This window comes from Canis aureus, chromosome 20 (assembly GCF_053574225.1).
Source record: "Canis aureus isolate CA01 chromosome 20, VMU_Caureus_v.1.0, whole genome shotgun sequence".
In the NCBI taxonomy this organism is placed as follows: Eukaryota; Metazoa; Chordata; class Mammalia; order Carnivora; family Canidae; genus Canis; species Canis aureus.
The window spans coordinates 48,188,814-48,208,002 of NC_135630.1; the positions used below are offsets into that span (position 1 = coordinate 48,188,814).

At 34.7% G+C, this 19,189-nt stretch overlaps 1 long non-coding RNA gene across 1 annotated transcript in view; it reads left to right on the forward strand.

The window, feature by feature from the left end:
• Window positions 1-1,741: 1,741 nt before the first annotated feature.
• The window catches only part of LOC144291977 (uncharacterized), a 69,733-nt gene continuing 52,285 nt past the window's right edge, over window positions 1,742-19,189 (forward strand). Inside the window, exon 1 of the long non-coding RNA XR_013359516.1 lies at window positions 1,742-2,009. This is a non-coding gene — a long non-coding RNA (uncharacterized LOC144291977). The remainder of the gene's footprint in view (window positions 2,010-19,189) is intronic.

Genomic DNA, 19,189 nt, shown 5'->3' on the forward strand with positions numbered 1-19,189 from the left:
TTGTTATTATAGGAACACCAAAAATATAGAATAGAGGATTTTATTAGCTGACAAATGAAACTGAAATCCATAAACATGTCTCCAAAAGGATGGATAGAGAAGGTTTAAAAAAAATAAGATAATAAGAATTCTATCACGTTTACATTCTAAGAATTAAGATATTTCTCCAAACAAATGCAAAGACTTTCATTAGTGTTTTTCTCTCAACAAAGCTGGTTGAGAGATGACTTGAAGGCAGAGTTTAATAAGTATTCAAATATTTCTGTTTATGTCTCTCTTACAATTACAATATGTAATCTTATATTGACTTTGTGCTTTCCAATTAACAAGCTATTTTTCCTGCTTTCTTCTAATTTTTCTCCTCAGAAAATTTTTGCTTACACAGATTATGGTTTTTCCTTAGTTTATTATGTATAACTTTATGATTATGAAAATATTAATAATAGCTACCATTTACTGAGTCTTAAAAGTACTCGCCAATGTTTTGCAAAATGGTTGGTATAGATTGTCTTATTACTTTCTCACATCATCCCTGGGAAACAGCCATAATTATTTCCACTGTGCAAATCAAGAAACAAAGCTTAGAGAGGTCAAAGTAATGTGGTCTAGATCACACAGCTAGATGTACTGTTATGCTTGTCTGAATTCTAAGACAGTGCTATTCTCCTACACTCTCCTGGCTCCCTGAAATGCTTGCTGTCTCAGTGATCCTCACAGGAGCAACAATAATGTTTAGGGTATGATCCTTGCTTATTTTGAAATGTCCCATGTCTTGCAAAGTATTAGCATCAGGACTCCTTGCCACACTTCTGACCGACGGGGGGTGGAAGTGGTGCTGGGCTTGTTATCCATCATGGTTCAGGTGGACCAACAGGACCAAAGACCTATTATTTCTGGACCTACCCATTTCCCCTACAGGCTTGTGAGCTCTTCAGAGGCAGTGACCATGTATTATGCATTTTGTACCTTTTAAATGTCTTATATACATAAAAGGGCATTTAGGGAACATTTCTTGAATAATTACTGAATAGTAATATTTAAAAATAACATCAAGCTAAGAGACTTTCTTTTTTTTTAAAGATTTTATTTATTTATTCATGAGAGACACAGAAAGAGAGGCAGAGACACAGACAGAGGGAGAAGCAGGCTCCCTGCAAGGAGCCAGATGTAAGACTCTATCCCAGGACCCCGGGATCATGCCCTGAGTGGAAGGCAGACACTCAACCATGCCACCCAGGTGTCCCACTAAGAGACTTTCTTACGGTTATATAAGTAGTGCTAAGCTTAGGCCCTACTTAGTTGCCTTTAAAGAAAAGAATGTCGTGGAGAAAATTTTGAAGATTTACCTATATAGGGTGTTACTTTAGTATAAAAAATGAAGGTAACAGTGCTGCCATCCCAGCCATAGCATTAAGATATTAATTCTCAATCTCTCTCCCTTTCTCTCTTGTTTTGTTTTTATTTTTAGTTCTCATTTTTTGAGCACTTATAATGTGCTGGGCATTGTTTGAACTGTGAATTGTGTCAGATGCATTATCTTATTTAGCAGTCCATTTAAGGTTGTGATCCACATTTTATAGATGAGAATATTAGGATTTGAGAAGTTAATAAATTTACCCGTAGTCAAGTAACTTGTAAGTGGCCAGGATTTGAATCTAGGTCTGTGTTACATCAGAATCCACATTCTTAGGAACTGAATTGTAGTGTCAGGATTCTTTTAGAGTCCCAGAAGAACTGAGACTTCACAAAGGGGTATTCATGTGTAGGTTGGACATGTTTTCCCACTGCCCTTGTTTCAGATACCACCCCCACCCCCAACTAGTTCGGTTAAAGTCTGTCTGACTTAGCTTTCCAGATCACCAGCTCCTCTCCAGGTAAAGAAACCCTGGCTCTAATCTGGAGACAGCCCTCAGAAATTCAGGGAATCATCCACATGGAGAGGGCTGGTTGCAGCCCAAGAAGAATCTCAGGGCACACACTGCTTGGTAGCCTGTCTGCCTGATGAGAAGGTATGATTTTAAAGGAAGAGTCTCCCTAGAGCCAACAAGAAGTAAAGCTCCCATACTCCTGGGTACAGGTGATATACTCTACCCATAGCAGGAGTTCAGGCAGGTGGTAAGCATTGGCACCTTCCATCTGCCTTTTGGGGGCGTGGGGCCCTGGTGGTCTCTAGGGTCTGAATTGACTCCTCTGAGGACTCTGCTTAGGTCTTATTCCCTCTTTGCTGACCTACAAGCTAATTTCTTACTTTCCCATATGCCATCCAACTGTCCCCATTATCTCAAACGTGGGGGTCTTTTTTCACTTTTATTGGCAGAGAACATTTCTCTTTCCGGTCACTTACCTTCAATCTTTTGCTTTTGCACTGCAAACTTTGTCTATCCCTTTGACTGCCTATTTTCCTTCATCATTTCTGCTGTCATCACTTCCTTGCTGCAAAGAATGCCCAAGATGCTGAGTGAAGGAAAGAACCCAGGGATAGAAGGCAATAGCCTAGAAATGAACACATGAGATACCCTACAACAATATTATCTTGACACACACTTTGATATGAGATGTGACTCATCTGGAGGATAGTAAGTTATCCATTGGCCTATAGCAGAGGGGAACTCTGCCTCTGCCAGTGTTCTGGAAGAAACAGAAAGTGTGGTGATGTGAGATCTAGTAAGCTTTACCTTGAACATCATCTAGGAGGACTTCAGGTTAGGGTTATCAGATTTAGCAAATAAAATACATCATGCTCAATTAAATTGGAATTTCAGATGAATTATAATGATTTTTAGTATATCTCATGTAGTATTTGAGACATACTCATGTTACTTATTGTTGTTTATCTAAAAGTCATGTTAATATGGCATCCTGTATTTTATCTGGAAAATCTATCCTGAGTTCAGCTGGTTAAAAATGAGTTTATTGATCTAGCTTATAGGTATAACCAGTTAATACCAGTAATAGCTCATGCTACTTGCAGGTAAAATATGTTTTCCCTGCTTTATTTATCTGGCTACCTTTGATGAGGACTTCTCATCATTTGGTTGGCATTAATTTGACCATATCCTAAGCGTGTCCTGAGTCTTGAGTCTGCTTGCTTTCTGATCTAATATAATTATCAATTAAACACCATTTCTGAATTAATTACACTAGCCATCTGAGCCTTCAAATTATTCACAACCTAAGCAGGTGTTCACCTGGCTGTCTATCATACCTGTATCTCACTGGCCCTGGACCTATCTGAATGCCTGTCAACATGACTCAACTAAAGGTAGCTGTAGATGGACTGGTTCAGAAATGATGAAGGGATTGCGTCAGTTATCTAATAAAGAATCACAAAATCCCAGTGGTATGCAACCATAAAAACATTTAGCTCCTGGGTCTGTGGGGTTCATCTGATCTGGTCTGCTCCCTGGGATCTGACCTGTGCTTGCTCATGCATCTATGGCCGGCTGTGCCCCTGCAAGGTAGAGCTGGTGAGGTTGGCTGGATTTGTTTACAGGTCATCAGGCTGGGGGCTGATCTAAGATGGTCTCACTTAGGAAAACTGAAATGTCTCTTGCCTTTCCTCTTGGAGGCTGACCTGCTCTCATAATACCAGCAGAGGGCAAGAGAGAGCACATATGCCCAGAGCTTTCTAGCCTGGGCCTGTGTCACATCTATTAACATCCAGTTATGGTATCAGTCCAAGGTCAAGGAGTGGGTTAACAGGCTGCTCTTTTAGTATGAGGATCTGCAAAGTCACATTACAGAGGGAGTGGAGGGTGAGGAAAAAAAAAATGTACTATCAATTTGACAAGAAAACCATAGATAGTTCAACTTCCCAAACTCAAGTAATTTAGAATTAAAAAAAAAAAAAAAGATATTACCTTAGTAAAAAAGTAGCATTAAGTGTGGCCCTGAGGCAGGTGACAGGGACAGAATATGGGGTTGGAATGAAGTCAGGGTGGCCAAAGCAGATCACTGCAAGCATGAGATTAACAGGTGGATAAAATAGGAGATAAACCTGGAGAGTTAGGGCGGGCCAGAAAGTACAGGTCTTGCTGGTCTTTAAAAAAAATAATCACTTAGTGAATCCTTGTTTTATAATTATTTTACAAAATTCATAATGGTTTTGTCACTTATCATTGGGTATTACTTTCTGCAATTGTACAATGAGAGATTGCATTAACTGAAAACTTAATAGCTTTGGGACTAATCTAGCTAGCAAATGTGGATTTATTTGGGCCAGAAGAGTGTTAATTAATTTTTTTAATGCTTTATGAGAGTGCTGTTCTTCAAGTTTCCACAGAGTTGTTATTCTAATCTTTTAACTTGCTGCTTCACACATTTATATTTTCTACCTAGCTCTCAAGGCATTTAAGCTTGAAATTCCTTAGTAAGGTAATTTTAGTTCTCTCTCAATTCTATATTTCTCATATCAGGGAAGGACAGGTATAAATCTAGGGTGGCACCGATTTGAGAGAGAAAACAATTAGGTGAAAAAAATTTACATAATCCCTCTGGAAATATCAGTGGATCAAAACAACCTCAGGTTGGCAATGAAACAACCCAAACAAGTTGCTTAATTAAAAGAGACAACATTTTGGGGGCCAAGATGACAAAGGATCCTTGTCTATTTGTCCCAAGAGAAAGATACTAATAAATGAGAATACAAATGAATAAGCTGTGTAGAAATTATAACTAACTGAAAGCACTATAGGACTAGGATCAGGGAATATTCTTTACCTGAGTATCTTTCTTTTATTTAAATTGAACTCTGAATTTCTTAAAAGTTCTCTACTGTAATTACTTTGAAGTAAATGCCATGATATCTTTGAAAAAAGAACTGTATGCGGAGATGAAGCAAAGGATCCTTGCCATCTCAAATTATACTTTCCATAAGTGAGAACATATGTTTTAGATGTAACAGATTTCAGAGAATTATCTTAGGCATGGTACGCTAGAGGCACACGGATTGAAATTCATAAAAGATGCAAACTTGCATGTCTATATGTTGTCTGCTAGACAAGGGAATTTCTTGCCAACCTTTGGCTTTACAGAGTCTCCTACAATGGTGCATCCACATCTGTTGTATGAACCAATGGAAAAATCAGGAAGATGTTTCAATCCAGAAGATTTTCACTTGTAGGGCAGTCAGAATAATATTATTTAAGGTGTAGGTTATAAAATATGTTTATTCTTGCTGTTTTAGAAAGATATTAGGTCCATTGACTTTTTACTGGCCAGTTGGGAAGCACCTGAGACAGTTTGAGGTGAAGAACACTGCAAGCATCACTTACTGAGAATCAGGAAGAAGTAGAGAAAGCTGATCCTTTCTTCACACACAAAAGATAATTGCAGTCATTGAGAAATAGATTTTTAAGTTTTGAGTTCAGCTGATAATTCCAAATTGGGAACTAGGGGAAGTCAGCAGATTCTATAAAGGATCTGTCAAAGGTTAGACCTTTCAAAGATAGGACCAGAACACCAGGCAGGGGCAAGTGGGACAAATTCACCTACCAACTTACTAAATGTTAGGGAAATACTTAATGGATGAAGTGTGCCCATCCAGGAAATCTACTCTTTATTTATTTATTTTTTAATTCGCTTTCATTCACTTATTCATTCATTTTAACATTGCCAAAGTAACTTTTAGCTTAATATCTATGTGATTGCCGCATAATAGAAAAACAGTAATTATTTTGAGTGAAAGAGTAAAAAGAATAATAAAAAATAAAAAAATAATAATGATTGTAGGAAATACAGAGAAGCAAAAGAGGAAGGCAAAAGACAACCCATCACCATTAATATTTTGTTTTGGAGTTATACTATACATAATATTTGCTAATCTTTTTTCCCCAGGTATCAGTTTCCATGATACTAAACGTGCTTGCAAAAAACTAATTTTTAGCCCCTGAATAGTGCATTCATATTGTTTCTAGAAAGCAATTTATAGATTGCCTACAAAAATCTCTAGGCTATTAATCTCTTTATTTTATAGTCCCCATATTTTAATTTATTTACATGATTTCAAAATTCTAACAATATTTGGATTATGCAAAGTATTAATGCTCATTGAAAAAATTTCGGATGTACATAAAAATATAGTCTTTTCTCAATTATAAGATAATAATTGAAATTTACAGCAATATCTAATAACATTTTTTAGGAAAAGATATTTTCTTACATGTGTTTGTCAATTGTAAAACACAATATGATTTTAGAGTGAGCGGAAACATATATCTCAGATTTGAGGACTTACAGTATTAATAACAACCACCTTGAGTATGTGTGAAGGATAACAAATGTACCCAATGGTGCCAACAACCACCAGAGGCTTATGAAGGAGGTATGATGCTGGTATTATTATTTTAAAGAGAAGGGAATTTCATACTTAGAGATGTTAAAAACTTTTCAAGATTACACAAAAAGAGGTAAAATCTAAACCCAGACCCATCTGAAATGAGAAAGCATTTTATTTAATTTAATTATGTATATATAACATATAGATAAATAAAATATCATATATAGAATACTTTAAAACAAATATGCTATATTATAAATAATATATGTAAGAAACATGTTATATATAGCAGATATTATATATACATTAGATAAGTATGTTATTTTATAATAGTAATAAAATATTTTTAAAGTATCTATTATATAAACATATAGAACAAACAATATGCATGCAATAAAAATATATAAAGTTTGCCATTTTAGTAATTTTTGTGTATAATTTAGTGATGTTAGTTACATTCGCAGCATTGTGCTAGCACCATTATGTATTTCTGAAAGTTTTTCATCACCTCAAACAGAAATTTCATCACCATTAAGCAACAACTGCTCATTTCTTTTTCCTCTCAGGCCTTGGTAATCACTATTTTCTGTTTCTATGAATTTGCTTATTGTAGATATGTAATATAAGTGGAATCATCTAATATTTGTTCTTTTGTGCCTGGCTTATTTCACTTGACATAATGTTTTAAATATTCATCTACATTGTAGCATTTAACAGAACTTCATTCCTTTCTATTGCTAAATGATATTCCATTTTATGTATACATTATGTTTTATTTATCCACTCATCTTTTGACAGATACATGGGTTGTTTCCATATTCTGGTTTTTGTGGATAATGTTGGTGTAAGTATCCCTATAATATATCAGGAGTGGAATTGCTGGGTTAAATGGTAACTCTGTGTTTAATTTCTTGAGGAAACACTAATGTTTCCTCAGTGGTTATATCATTTTATTTTCCTAACAGAAATGCAGAGGGCTTCAATTTACGTTTTTGCCAACACTTGTTATTTTTTATTTTTTGATCCTAGCCATCTTAGTAGGTGTGAAATGGTATCTCATTGTACTTTGATTTATGTTTTCTTAATGACTCTTTATATTGAACATCTTTTGATGTGCTTAGTGGCCATTTGCATATTCTTTGGAGAACTGTTTATTTGGAGAAATGTCCTTTGTCCATTATTTTTAAAGTTATTTTTATTTTTGTTGTTGAATTGCAGGAGTTCTTTATATATTTTGACTAATAAACTCTTATTAGTTATATGATTTGCAAATATCTTCTCCTGTTCTGTGGATCATCATTTTACTATCTTAATAATATCCTTTGATGCACAAAAGTTTTACATTTTGATGGGGTTCAAATTATGTATTTTTTTTCTTTTGTTACTAATGCTTTTAGTGTCATATCTAAGAATCCATTGCCAAATCTGAGGTTAGGAAGACTTACTTTTATGTTTTCTTCAGGTTTATGGTTTTTACTTTTTTTTTTTTTTTTTTTTTTAATAGGCCTTTGATCAATTCTGAGTTAATTTTTGTATATGGTATGAGGTAGGGGTCCAACTCCATGTTTTTTGCATGTGGAAATCCAGTTGCCCCAGCACCACTTGTAAATAGAGACTGTTCAAGTGAATTGACATGACACTTCTGTTGAAAAATTAGGTGGTTATAGGTGTATTGTTATTTATGGCCTCTCAATTTAAATCCATTGGTCTATATGTTCATTCTTATGCCAGAATGATACTCTTTTGATTACTGTAGATTTGTAGAAAGTTTTGAAATAAGGACCAGTGAGTCCTTCACTTTTATTTTCAAGATTGTTACAGTACTCAAGGGTCCTTGTAATTTCATGTGAATTTGAAGTTTGACTTTTCCATTTCTGCAAAAGGGCTATTGGGATTTTGGTAGAAATTGCATTGAATATATAGGTTACTTTGGGTAGTTTTGACATCCTAACAATATTGAGTTGTTCAATCCATGAACATGAAATCTCTTTCCATTTATTCAGTCCTTCTTTAATTTCTTTCAGTAATATTTTGTAGTTTTCAGTGGTACAAGTCTCACCTTCTTGATTAAATTGTTCCTAGGTATTTTACGATTTTTGATGGCCTTGTGTATGGGATTTCTTTCTTAATTTCCTTTTTGAGTTGCTTATTGCTGGTGTACAGAAACTTAACTGATATCAGTGTATTGATATTGTACCATATAGCTTTGTTGAATTCATTTTTTAGTTTTAGTATTCTTCTTATATTCTTCTTTCTTTACTTTTTTTAAAAGATTTTATTTATTTATTTATTTATTTATTTGAGAGAGAGACAGAGCATGAGTGGGGGAGGGGCAAAAGGAGAGAGAGGCAGACACCCCACTTGTAGGGAGCCAGACTTAGGAGATCCCAGGACCCATGAGATCATGACCTGAGGCAAAGGCAGATATTAACTGACTGAACCAACCAGGTGCCCTTTCTTCTGTATTTTCTAAAGTAGAATTTAGTCATTTGTGAATAAAAATAATTTACTATTTCTTTTTTAATTTGGATGCTTTTGTATTTTTAGTGAATTTATTATTATTTTTAATAAAATAAAATTCAACTCTAATCTTATCACTCAGTGGAGATAATTGCTGACAACTTGACAGATATATTTCTAGATGCTTTTTCTCACCATTCATCCATCTTATCATTCATATTCTTATCCATATTTCTTTTTAATTATATATAATATGCATATATTTTATATTATATGAATATCATATATATTATAGTAATGTATATTTAATATTACATATTTTTCCTTAGGAAAATATCCATTTTATTTCTGGTTGCAATTGCTTATTTAGACCTAACAGAACTTTATGAAAATCTTCAATAAGTCAGCTCTTCAGTTTGAATTTTTCCTAATGCATTATATTTATTATTTTATTCTTCCCACTTACCTCTAATTATTTTTCTAGATTTGTGATTTAAACTTTTACATTTATTCATTCCTTATTTAAAAATAATTTCAGATTTTTACTTGTCTGATTATAATTTTAATGATTTTCCATATGTAGTTTTCTCATTGTAGGTACATTTCCTTTACCTGTAATTGCGGTTGTACATTTTACTTTGGCTTATGAATTATTCAGGCTGTTTAATTACTGTTGGTGAACTTTTTACTTATAAGTGGAGATGGAAGATCTGGTCTATAGTTTATGATAATTGGTAGATTTGTCTCCACTCTCTGTAATTTAGTTAAATGCTATGTTTGAAGATGTTTCTTGTGCAATCAACCATTCTAAAGCCTTTCTAGTGTACTTCTGATCCACTGAGGTGGCATTACCTTCCTACCCCCAATTTATGCTGGAAATTTACTATTTTCATTAGATTCTAAGTTTGTTTTTTTTTTTTGTTTTTCTTTCCCACATTGACCCCCCCCCTTAAAATAGAGATTTTGACTCTTTTACTCACTGGACTGCTACCACCAATCTGGTTTCCTTTTCTGCTTCATAATATTTTTGAGAGGACTTTCCAGGAATATAGCTAATAATTGCTAGAAGTGGGAGAGAGGGCAAAAGACCACACGCTAACAGTTCCAAATAGTATCAATCAAGAGTTGTAGAGATGACTACAATTTTTCTCACTAGCATATCCCATGGTCTTAGAATTTGGGGAACATATGGTAATGGAAGAAGACAACAACCCTCCTTTTGTCAGGCATTCTTCATCTTGTGAGTGGAAACCAAGATATGCCGTGGCCTGAAGATTGTGATGGCTCCTTATATTTCTGTCATATAATCTACTGTTACTGTTATGAATCTTTTGTGGAATTGTCCAACAGTCCTATATTTAGATTTAGAAAATTTCCTTCATTGTGAATGTTTTTGAAGGTATTTAGTAGGCATTTTTGAGAGATTATAAAAAAAAGAACTATTGGCCAGATTATATTTTTGAACTTAAAGATGTTACATGGAGCTTCTTAAGTGTACATCTCAGAGTCTGAGAGTAAATGCAGTGTGCTCATAGATACTTAGAGGTAGATATACTTAGAAAAATCCAAATGATATAAAACAATTGAAGCAGGTTAGCAATGCTCTCAACACTCAGTGCCAATGACAGGTTTCATTAAAATAACTTGTGTCACTTAAGAAAAACTGGTTAGAAAAGAATATGACTAATGTGTAACTAAAGGTAGAATAATAAAATATATAAGAGCTTATTAGAGATAAGAGACATATGTATAAACTTTAACCAAGTTAAATATTAGAAGTCCCATTTCTAGAAAATAGGAAAAGTAGATATTGATTTGCTTTAGTAAGCATTAACTAAACATTTTTGTTAGAGCCTTTAAGAAAATTAACACACACATTATTAATCTTCAGATATGATGTATTTTCAGAAAGTTGCCCTATTCATAAATTTTCAAGAAAAGATCTGTGGCAGATTGTATTATTAAAGAATGGGAACACTATTTTATTCCATCCCCTGTACACCACTTAAAACAAAATCTTGATACTTTTCCTATAGGAAGATTGGGAAATATTGTTTTTTTTTATTCCCCTTAAAATAGGACAGACTTGTAACAATAGCAATAGTGATGTTATATGACATCTAGAGCTAGGTTATGAGAGACAGTATAGTTCCTACCTGGTTCTCTTGAGTTGCTTACTTTAGAAACTCAGCCACCATGCTGTAAGAAAGCCAGTCAGCCATATGGAGAGGACACATGGATGTGTTCTAGCCAACAGTTCCAGCTGTATCAGTCAGTATCAACCACCAGACATGCTGTGGAAGAGTCTTTGAGTTTCCCCAGATGATGCCATGGGAAGCAGGGACAAGCTGCATCCCCTGAGCTCTGCCCATATTATCTCAGGTTACAGATCAACATAAATGATTATCGTTGGATTTTGTTGCTAAGTTTTGGAGACAGGGGTTGTTATACAGCTATTGTTGCATAAAGGGGATAAGATCTATTATATAATCAATGGTATAACCTTGCCATGTCATTATGGATATTTCCAATTTGCATGTCAAGTCTAGAATATATATTTTAAAAATATCTAAAATATCTGACCCAGCCTTCTTAAATATTGAGAGACTGTTGTATTAGTCAGCTGCTATGGACCAAAATATACACTGAGGAACTTAGATAGAAACTTTAGAACTTAGGTAGAAATGGAACATAATAAAACCACTTCTGAGAGAGTATTAAAGAGCAAAATGGTGAGGTCTCTGGTTCTGCTAATGTTATACTACAGTAATTTGTTGAGTTGCATAAAACAACTACAAAAACACCTTTTTTAAGGATAAAACATTAAAATCCTTCCCCTGAGTTTGGAAATGAAGCAGCGATGCCATAATTACTTCTATCTAACTTATACTATAGTCCTGATGTAATAAAATGAAAAAATAGGTGTAATTGTGAGAATTAGAAAGTAGAAGTGAAGCTTTATTCACTGAAGATATGATGTATATGTATAGAAAATCCAAAATATTTTATAGAAGAATATAATTAAATTAAAATTTTAACAGCATATAAGGATCCAGTTTACAATATAGTATATCCATGACATCAAGCACTTTTGCTTTGCTTTGCTTTCCTTATAAATACTGTGAGGAAACTAAGTAGTTTAGAAGCATACATTGGACTTGTTTGGGACCTTCATGCCTTTACTAAGTTATGTCCATTTGTGGAAATTTTCCTTTTAAGAATTGATAGAAGGATGGATGTAAGTGAATCTGGGGTTATATCCCTCAGCAAAGCATTCAAGGGTGACTTTTATTTATTTACTTTTTTGGATAATTCATTCTAAAGTAACATTTGTTTTCCCAGAGATAGTGAAGATATGGGGGGGTAGGGAAGAAAAGCACAAATGAGTAGACTGACTCCCTTATATTCAGCATTGTGGTAAGTTCTGACTATAATGACATTCACTGGATGTTGTGGTTGAATTGTGTCCCACTAAAATTCCTACTTTGGAGTCCTAACCCCTCAGTGCTTCATAATGTGAGGGATCAATTTTGTCCTATTTCTGCCAGACTTCTCTCCAGCATTAGACTCCCCTCTTTAGTCCAATCCTCTTTTATTTTTATGACTTGGGATTGTTTGAGGTTTTCAGAATGGAAGACATCCATTTATTATCATTAAAAGAGTTGTTGTGGATGTAATTAATTAAGATGATGTCATATTGGAATAGTGTGAGTCTCTAATTTAATGTGATTGATGTCCTTATAAAAAATACACTATAAAAAGAAGGCATGCACATAGGGAGAAGACCTTGTGAAGATTAGTTATGCTACCATAAATCAAGGACCTATCCAAAGTCAGGAGAGAGACCGGGAACAGATCCTTTCCTAGAACTGTGAGATGGAGTATGGCCTTCCTGAAACCTTGGTTTCCAACTTCTAGCCTCTGGAACTGTGAGACAATATATTTATGTTGTTTAAGCCACTGAGTTTGTGATACTTTATTATGGCAGCCACAGCACAATAACATCGTGGACTTGCGAGTCTGTCAATATTACAATGACCTGAGATATATGACCTATCTATTATTTATATGGGAGAATTATCCTTCTGAGCATTTAGCAATAAGGCATGTACTTTGATTTGTTTTCTGGGAAATAGGAACTGGTGTGCACTATGGTACCTGTGAATTTATTCACTCAATGATTATTTGTTTGTGTACTAACTGCAGGTCTACAAGATTAAAAAGATAATCTAAACAAATGTGGCAACTGCCTTCAAGAAGTTTTCTGTTTAGTGGAGGCTATAGATATTAAAGACATTGTCAAGAACACATATATACAACATATGTATGTAAATTTACTGTCCCTATTATCACTAACTGGGATAAATATTGTGAAGTAAGGGCTCAGAATACTCTGATAGAGATAATAGAAATATCTAACCTAGCCTTGGATGATACACTTTCTCAAATGTCTGGGCCCGTGATATTTAACTTGAGATCTGAGTGATTTAATGAGTTTACCATGAGGTTGAAGATCATTCTAAGCAAAAGAAACTGCATGCGCAAAGGCACTAAGGAATTAAGAATTAAGAATAAGCATGGCATGCTTATTCAGGAGCCAATAAAGAGGTATAAGTAGCATTCAGGGCATTCTGGGCCATGCTAAGTACATTGGTCATTGTCCTTAGGCCATTGTAGTTTTTAAAACAGAGCAAATCATTACTACATTTATGTTATAACTTTAGAGTTTTAACTTTAATATTTATGTGCATTTTAATACATATATATTTTAAATGACTTACTCATTACCAATTATTTCACCTCTAACATCTTTAAATGAGAACAATTGCCTAGAAAGATTTATCGTATTTATCACTGGTCTTTTTCCATGCTTTGTTTAACATCAGATCTCACTTGTGCTTCATGCTTGAGGATTGGAGATCTACATTCCAGTCTAAACCACTTTCCCCCTTTTCCCTTGTCTGGATCACCACTTGGATGAATGGGTGGGGGGGAAGGGGGCCCTACATGAGAGTTTTCTAAGTACCACAAAGCCATATATACAAAGTAAAAACATAAAAAATAATATAAGAAACCTATTTTATCCTTTTATACTGTCTTCAGTCATCTTTTCTGTAAGGTTATATAATGTACCACCCTTTTGGCTAAGACTTGGTCTGTGGAAGTTCCTGTTACTATATTAAAATGTTGATATTCTACATGGAAAATGCCATTTATTATTGAAGATCATGCTATTGATTCTTTACAGAACAAAATATGGGATAGATAACTTATCATGGGCATCACCTATTGTAAAAACATCTGGACTAGAACAGACTTTCCCAGGAAAAATGTTAACATTTACCATATTCTATCAGAATTCTTCAAGGATAAGGAAGCTCAAAAAGAGAAGAATTAAACGAAGAATTAACGTGCACCCAAATTTACTAAAAAAAAATAAGTTTTATCCCTGGAGTTATCAAATGCTTGCCTTGACAGTTTTTAAATGTTAGGAATCATTGGACAGGCTGGGAACTCGGTCTCATTCACCCTGTGATGACTTTGAAAGTCCTGGAAGTAGCAGTGTGTCCGTTGGAGAACTTGGAGATTCAGTTTCATGAGCTGGAGGATGCAGCACCAGAAAGGGGTAGAGGTAACTGCTCAGATGTTCTTCCGACCCAATGCTACGCATGGCTCTGCTTCAAAGTGCTTGCTAACCGTCAGCCAACTGTGCTTTGGGAAGATGAATGACTTTGTTATACTTAAGTAAAAATAACTGGGAAGAAACATTGTTAAAAACAAATAAGAAATCATCCAACAAAAATCCAGCCTTAGAATACATGCCAGAGCCATAAAGAAATGCTTAGGGGATTATCCCCCACAGTGCTGTTTCTCTCCAATAAAGCAGGTAATTGAGAGCTAACCATATTGATTTTGGATTCAGCTCTAGTCAGCCACACTAATTAATGCACTTGATTTGATATTTCATACTTGGACTTAGGGGCTTATCAACACATTATGCAGATTTATGGAAAATTGGACACAAATGGATACTTGGAACAAATAGCCCTGATGATTTTTAAAATCGGTCTGTAATATTTTACCACTATTTTGGATTGATGATTTTTTTCCTTGCATATCAGAGCTTTTCTAGGTACCCTTTGGCTTCATCCTCTCTGGGTTATTTGAAGAGTTCTTCATTCTCTCTCATTTGTGGGGATTGGATCAATTTTGTCCTATTTCTGCCAGACTTCTCTCCAGCATTAGACTCCCCTCTTTAGCCCAATGCTCTTTTATTTTTATGACTTGGGATTGTTTGAGGTTTTGAGAATGGAAGACATCCATTTGGAAAAAAAAAAAAAAAAAAGTAGAGTTTGTTAATGATCAGGAAACAAAAATAAATAAATAAAGTCTTCTTTCCAGTGGCATATGGCAAGTCTGCACTTGACACCAGATTTTTAAAAAGAGGTAAATGTTAAGTATCTCAGATTTGGTTATTTTTGACAAAATCTCTTTTACAATTTTAATAGGTAGTGAGCTTTAAGAATGTCTACAAAATATGATAAGTTGAGGGCATGGGGACAAAAGGGAAAGCAACTAAACTGCGAGTGAAGGAGCTGAATTCTGTTTGTAGGTCAAACATGTGTTCTTGCTTAGAGGGACAGGAGTAATTGTCAGGCCAGTTGAGGGTGAAGGAGGCTGGAGACACTGGCTGGCTTTGACATAAAATTATACTGTCTATCTTTAACTTGTCTGTCACATGTATCAGTCTTTCTTTATTCTTTTCCTCCTGGGCATCCTGAACTTCAGTTGGCCTGATAAGTCTTCTGGCTCTCATCAGTCTGATAACCCCAATTTCAGGATGAGTGATAGGTCTTCTATTAAAGACAAATGGACATTCAGATTGACCCAATGGGGGCACCTTGCTCAGGGTTTTGAAATTCATTCTTTTGATTATTCGTTTCAGTAAGCCAAGAAGGCAGGGTTAGAAAGAAGGTACAAATGGGAAATCTTTCTTTTTCTTTTTTTTTCTACCTCAGTTGTCAGTCAATGGAACACTTTTAGCTTTCAATTCTACTTTCATTTCTTTCCATTATCCATCTTTTCTATGCCATTTTTCTTCCTCCATTTTTTCCCTCCCCCTCACTTTTTATTAAATCTAGATCTATTTATACTCAACGGTATACAAGATAGAGGCAATTGCACAAAGATAGGGGGAGATTGGTCTAACAAGTTCACAAGCTTTCTTGATGGATTTCATTTTCCTATAAGAACCCAGTAGCAGCTGAGCTGATTGTATTTAACTCCAGGCTTAGGTAGCAGAACTCAAGTCACTGCTAAACCACAGCCTTCAAGGAAGGAGCTGGGAGTAAACCCCTTGATCTCTCTCTCATCACACCTTCCAGTCTCTTCTGGGGCCTTCCTTTGGCTAAATTCAAACAGAAACCAGAAGGTATGAGAGCCTGGTTTATATTGTCTACTGAGGTCAGACTTTTCTGCCTCAGAGCAGGATGAAGAAAAGTAGAAAATAAACAGAGGAAACAAGATAAAATATGCACAATAGGGCATGAGAAGAGGAAAAGGCAATTACGGGAATTTCCATTTTAGTTAGACCTAGATAACCTCATGTGGGCACATCTATTATTGTTTCCTTTCTTTGGGACCCCTCTAAAATAATGGTTTATTAGCTTTATGGCTATGAATGACTTTTTTAGTTAAGCATGGGTTTGTGCCTAACATTATTCTCTTTCTCCCTAATTTCTGTATATATTCTTCTTTTTCTTCTCCATTTGTTTCTTTTACACCTTATTCGGACTCAGTGCATGTCCAGTCTCTTCTACTGCTGAGCTTCATTTTCGCCTGCTTCCTATAGTATTTATTTCCTTTATTATTCATTTGACACATTACTGTATTTTTCTGGGACTTTAAAAAATAGTGTATATGTCCTTTTTGTCTGGCTATTTCTTTGTGTCTCTTGTGCCCTTAAAAGTTAATGCTTTTAAAAAATGCAGACTAGTATGTTTGATGATATTCTGTTAACATGGGAAACATAAACTACGAAAAACTGACAGCAACCGCATACTCAAAAATAAGGCTTAAAAAATTCCTAGAAACTAAAACAATGCTCCCAGTCTTCTATATTCTTGCTACCAGGTTATTTATTGCTAGAACTTTTGAATCCTACTTGGTGCCGCCAGGCAGACTCTTGATCCTGCTCCCTTGTAGCTATGTGACCCAGTCAACCGATTCTCAGCTGCTTCAATTAAAATTGGAATAATGATACCAACCTTATAAAACTTTTTATTTCAAGAATTGAATGTGATATGCTAAGAAAAGCATACTCACCCACGTTTGCTGTCACACACACTCAAAAATTTTCTCAAAAGTTTAAATGAAAGCAAGGGTCCAACCTTGTTATTTGTAAAAATCATAGACAAAATGAAATTCAAATCGTATTCCAGAAACCATATAGAATAATGGAGGTCTTTAAATTTCCTTGAATGGACCAGTCTCAATTTATATTTTTCTATTTTCATTTTTATAGTGTATTGTGCTGAAAGCCACAGATTTTTACAATAAAGACAACACTGAACATCTCTCTCTCACGATCTCTCTCTCTCCCTTTTATCCACGTGTTCCTTGGTTTTCTCATCAACCTGTTAGGTCTCTTTGCTTACTTCCTCCCTCACATCTCTCTCCCCTCTCTTGGGCCTCATAACTCTTTCTCTTGCATGGAAGTTAGATTGTTCCACGTGAATTTCACTCCTATGAAAGGGGCCAAAGGTATAATTCAGTTAAGGAGAATGTTAGTGAAACCATTATTTCCAGTATCAAAGAGCACCTGAGTCCACAGAGCTCCCTTGCTGTCTATTCAGCCTAGAAATCTCAGTACTGCATTTATTAAAGTGCATTTAGTATAAGCGAAGTATCACAACATATCTTCTTTAAAAATAAAAACCAAGTTTTCAAAGTCAAATTTGTTGAAAATTTCCTCTTAGAGATACAGTACGTATATTACCAAAGAGAAGACTCTGAGAAGTGTACAGTAAAAAATAACAAGGTTATCTTTAAAAATAAATTTTGAATCCATTACTTCCCAAACTGAATTAACCATAGGCTAAGATTGTTCCCTATTTATATCTTACAAGATATTTTGGGAAACTCTGATCTAGGTCATATTGTATAAACTATGGAGAAAATATTTTCTTAGCAGCTGACATAACTACTTTTTTTCTCTCAGGAAATGGACTTTCAGTTGAAATTTCTGCGTAACATAGGATTGAGATGAAGGGCATTGGGGTAGAAAGACCTGATGATTGGACAGAGGAAGGGTCAATTAAAAAAAAAAACAAAACAATGAAGACTGGATTGCAATGCAATTAGGATTTGGGGAAGACCGAAATATCTAATAATTAATTTGCTGTGTGACATGGATTATAATATTCTCCTTTCCCTCCTCCAGTTTTTTTCTTTTGAACATTCATTAATGCTTTGTGAAATTTATTTGATTTTGGAAAATGAGATAACATACTAAGTTCTGTTCCATGGCTAATACATGATAAAAACAGAGGTTACACATAGAAGAACAGATACTCAAACTTCTGTGGAAGAAGATCTTATTAATGAAAGTCTTAGTACTGAATGAGATGGGAGCATTCTAATTTGCCAAAAGAGAAAAAGCATTCAGATATGGGTATGTGTAGGGAGAGATTTTGAGGACAATATTCAGTTTGGTGCTAAACTTCCTACATGTTATCCAAAATATTCCTCTTCTGCATTTTCCTGTCAGAGTGATTGTCCTGTTTCTTGTGATTAAAAGCCAGTAACACCAAAACATCTATTTCAAGGACTTCTGTTCCTGTAACACTTGTTTTCAGACCCCCAAATAAATATCTGTCTAGGTGAAGAAAACCTATTTTCAGTGATGTAACAGTAAAAGTTTAAAAACAGTCCCTCTGAGCAATCAAAAAAAAGGGCTCTGATTTTTAGTATTTTCCATTTTTGTGGTATAAGTACTTCCTTCTACTGTGGTCAATTTCAAACTACTAGTGTTGGGAAGAGATGAATGGTAGCATGTTGATCTATAGTATTTATATCATCCAGATACAACAGATATAAAAAAAAAACTTTAAGAGTATAAATAACAGTAAAATATTTAGAAAGCCTGAGTTTTGAGTATTAATTTTGTTAATTAAAAATTACAGAATTATGGATTTATGTAATTTATTTTTATTTACTTTTAATAATGGGTGTGTTTAAGAGCAGGGTTACAAAATTCCTGAAGATTGAAGGGTTGGCTCTTATGTACAGGTATGAGCTTCCAGCAGCATATTACTGCCTATATCCATAAAAGATGACTTGAGGATTACTAACAGATTTCTCTACTTCAAATTATCTTCCAAGTTATCTCCTTGCCCAGAATTCATAATGTTTCTTGTTTTTGGCCTTAACACCTTGGATATCCATGATAAA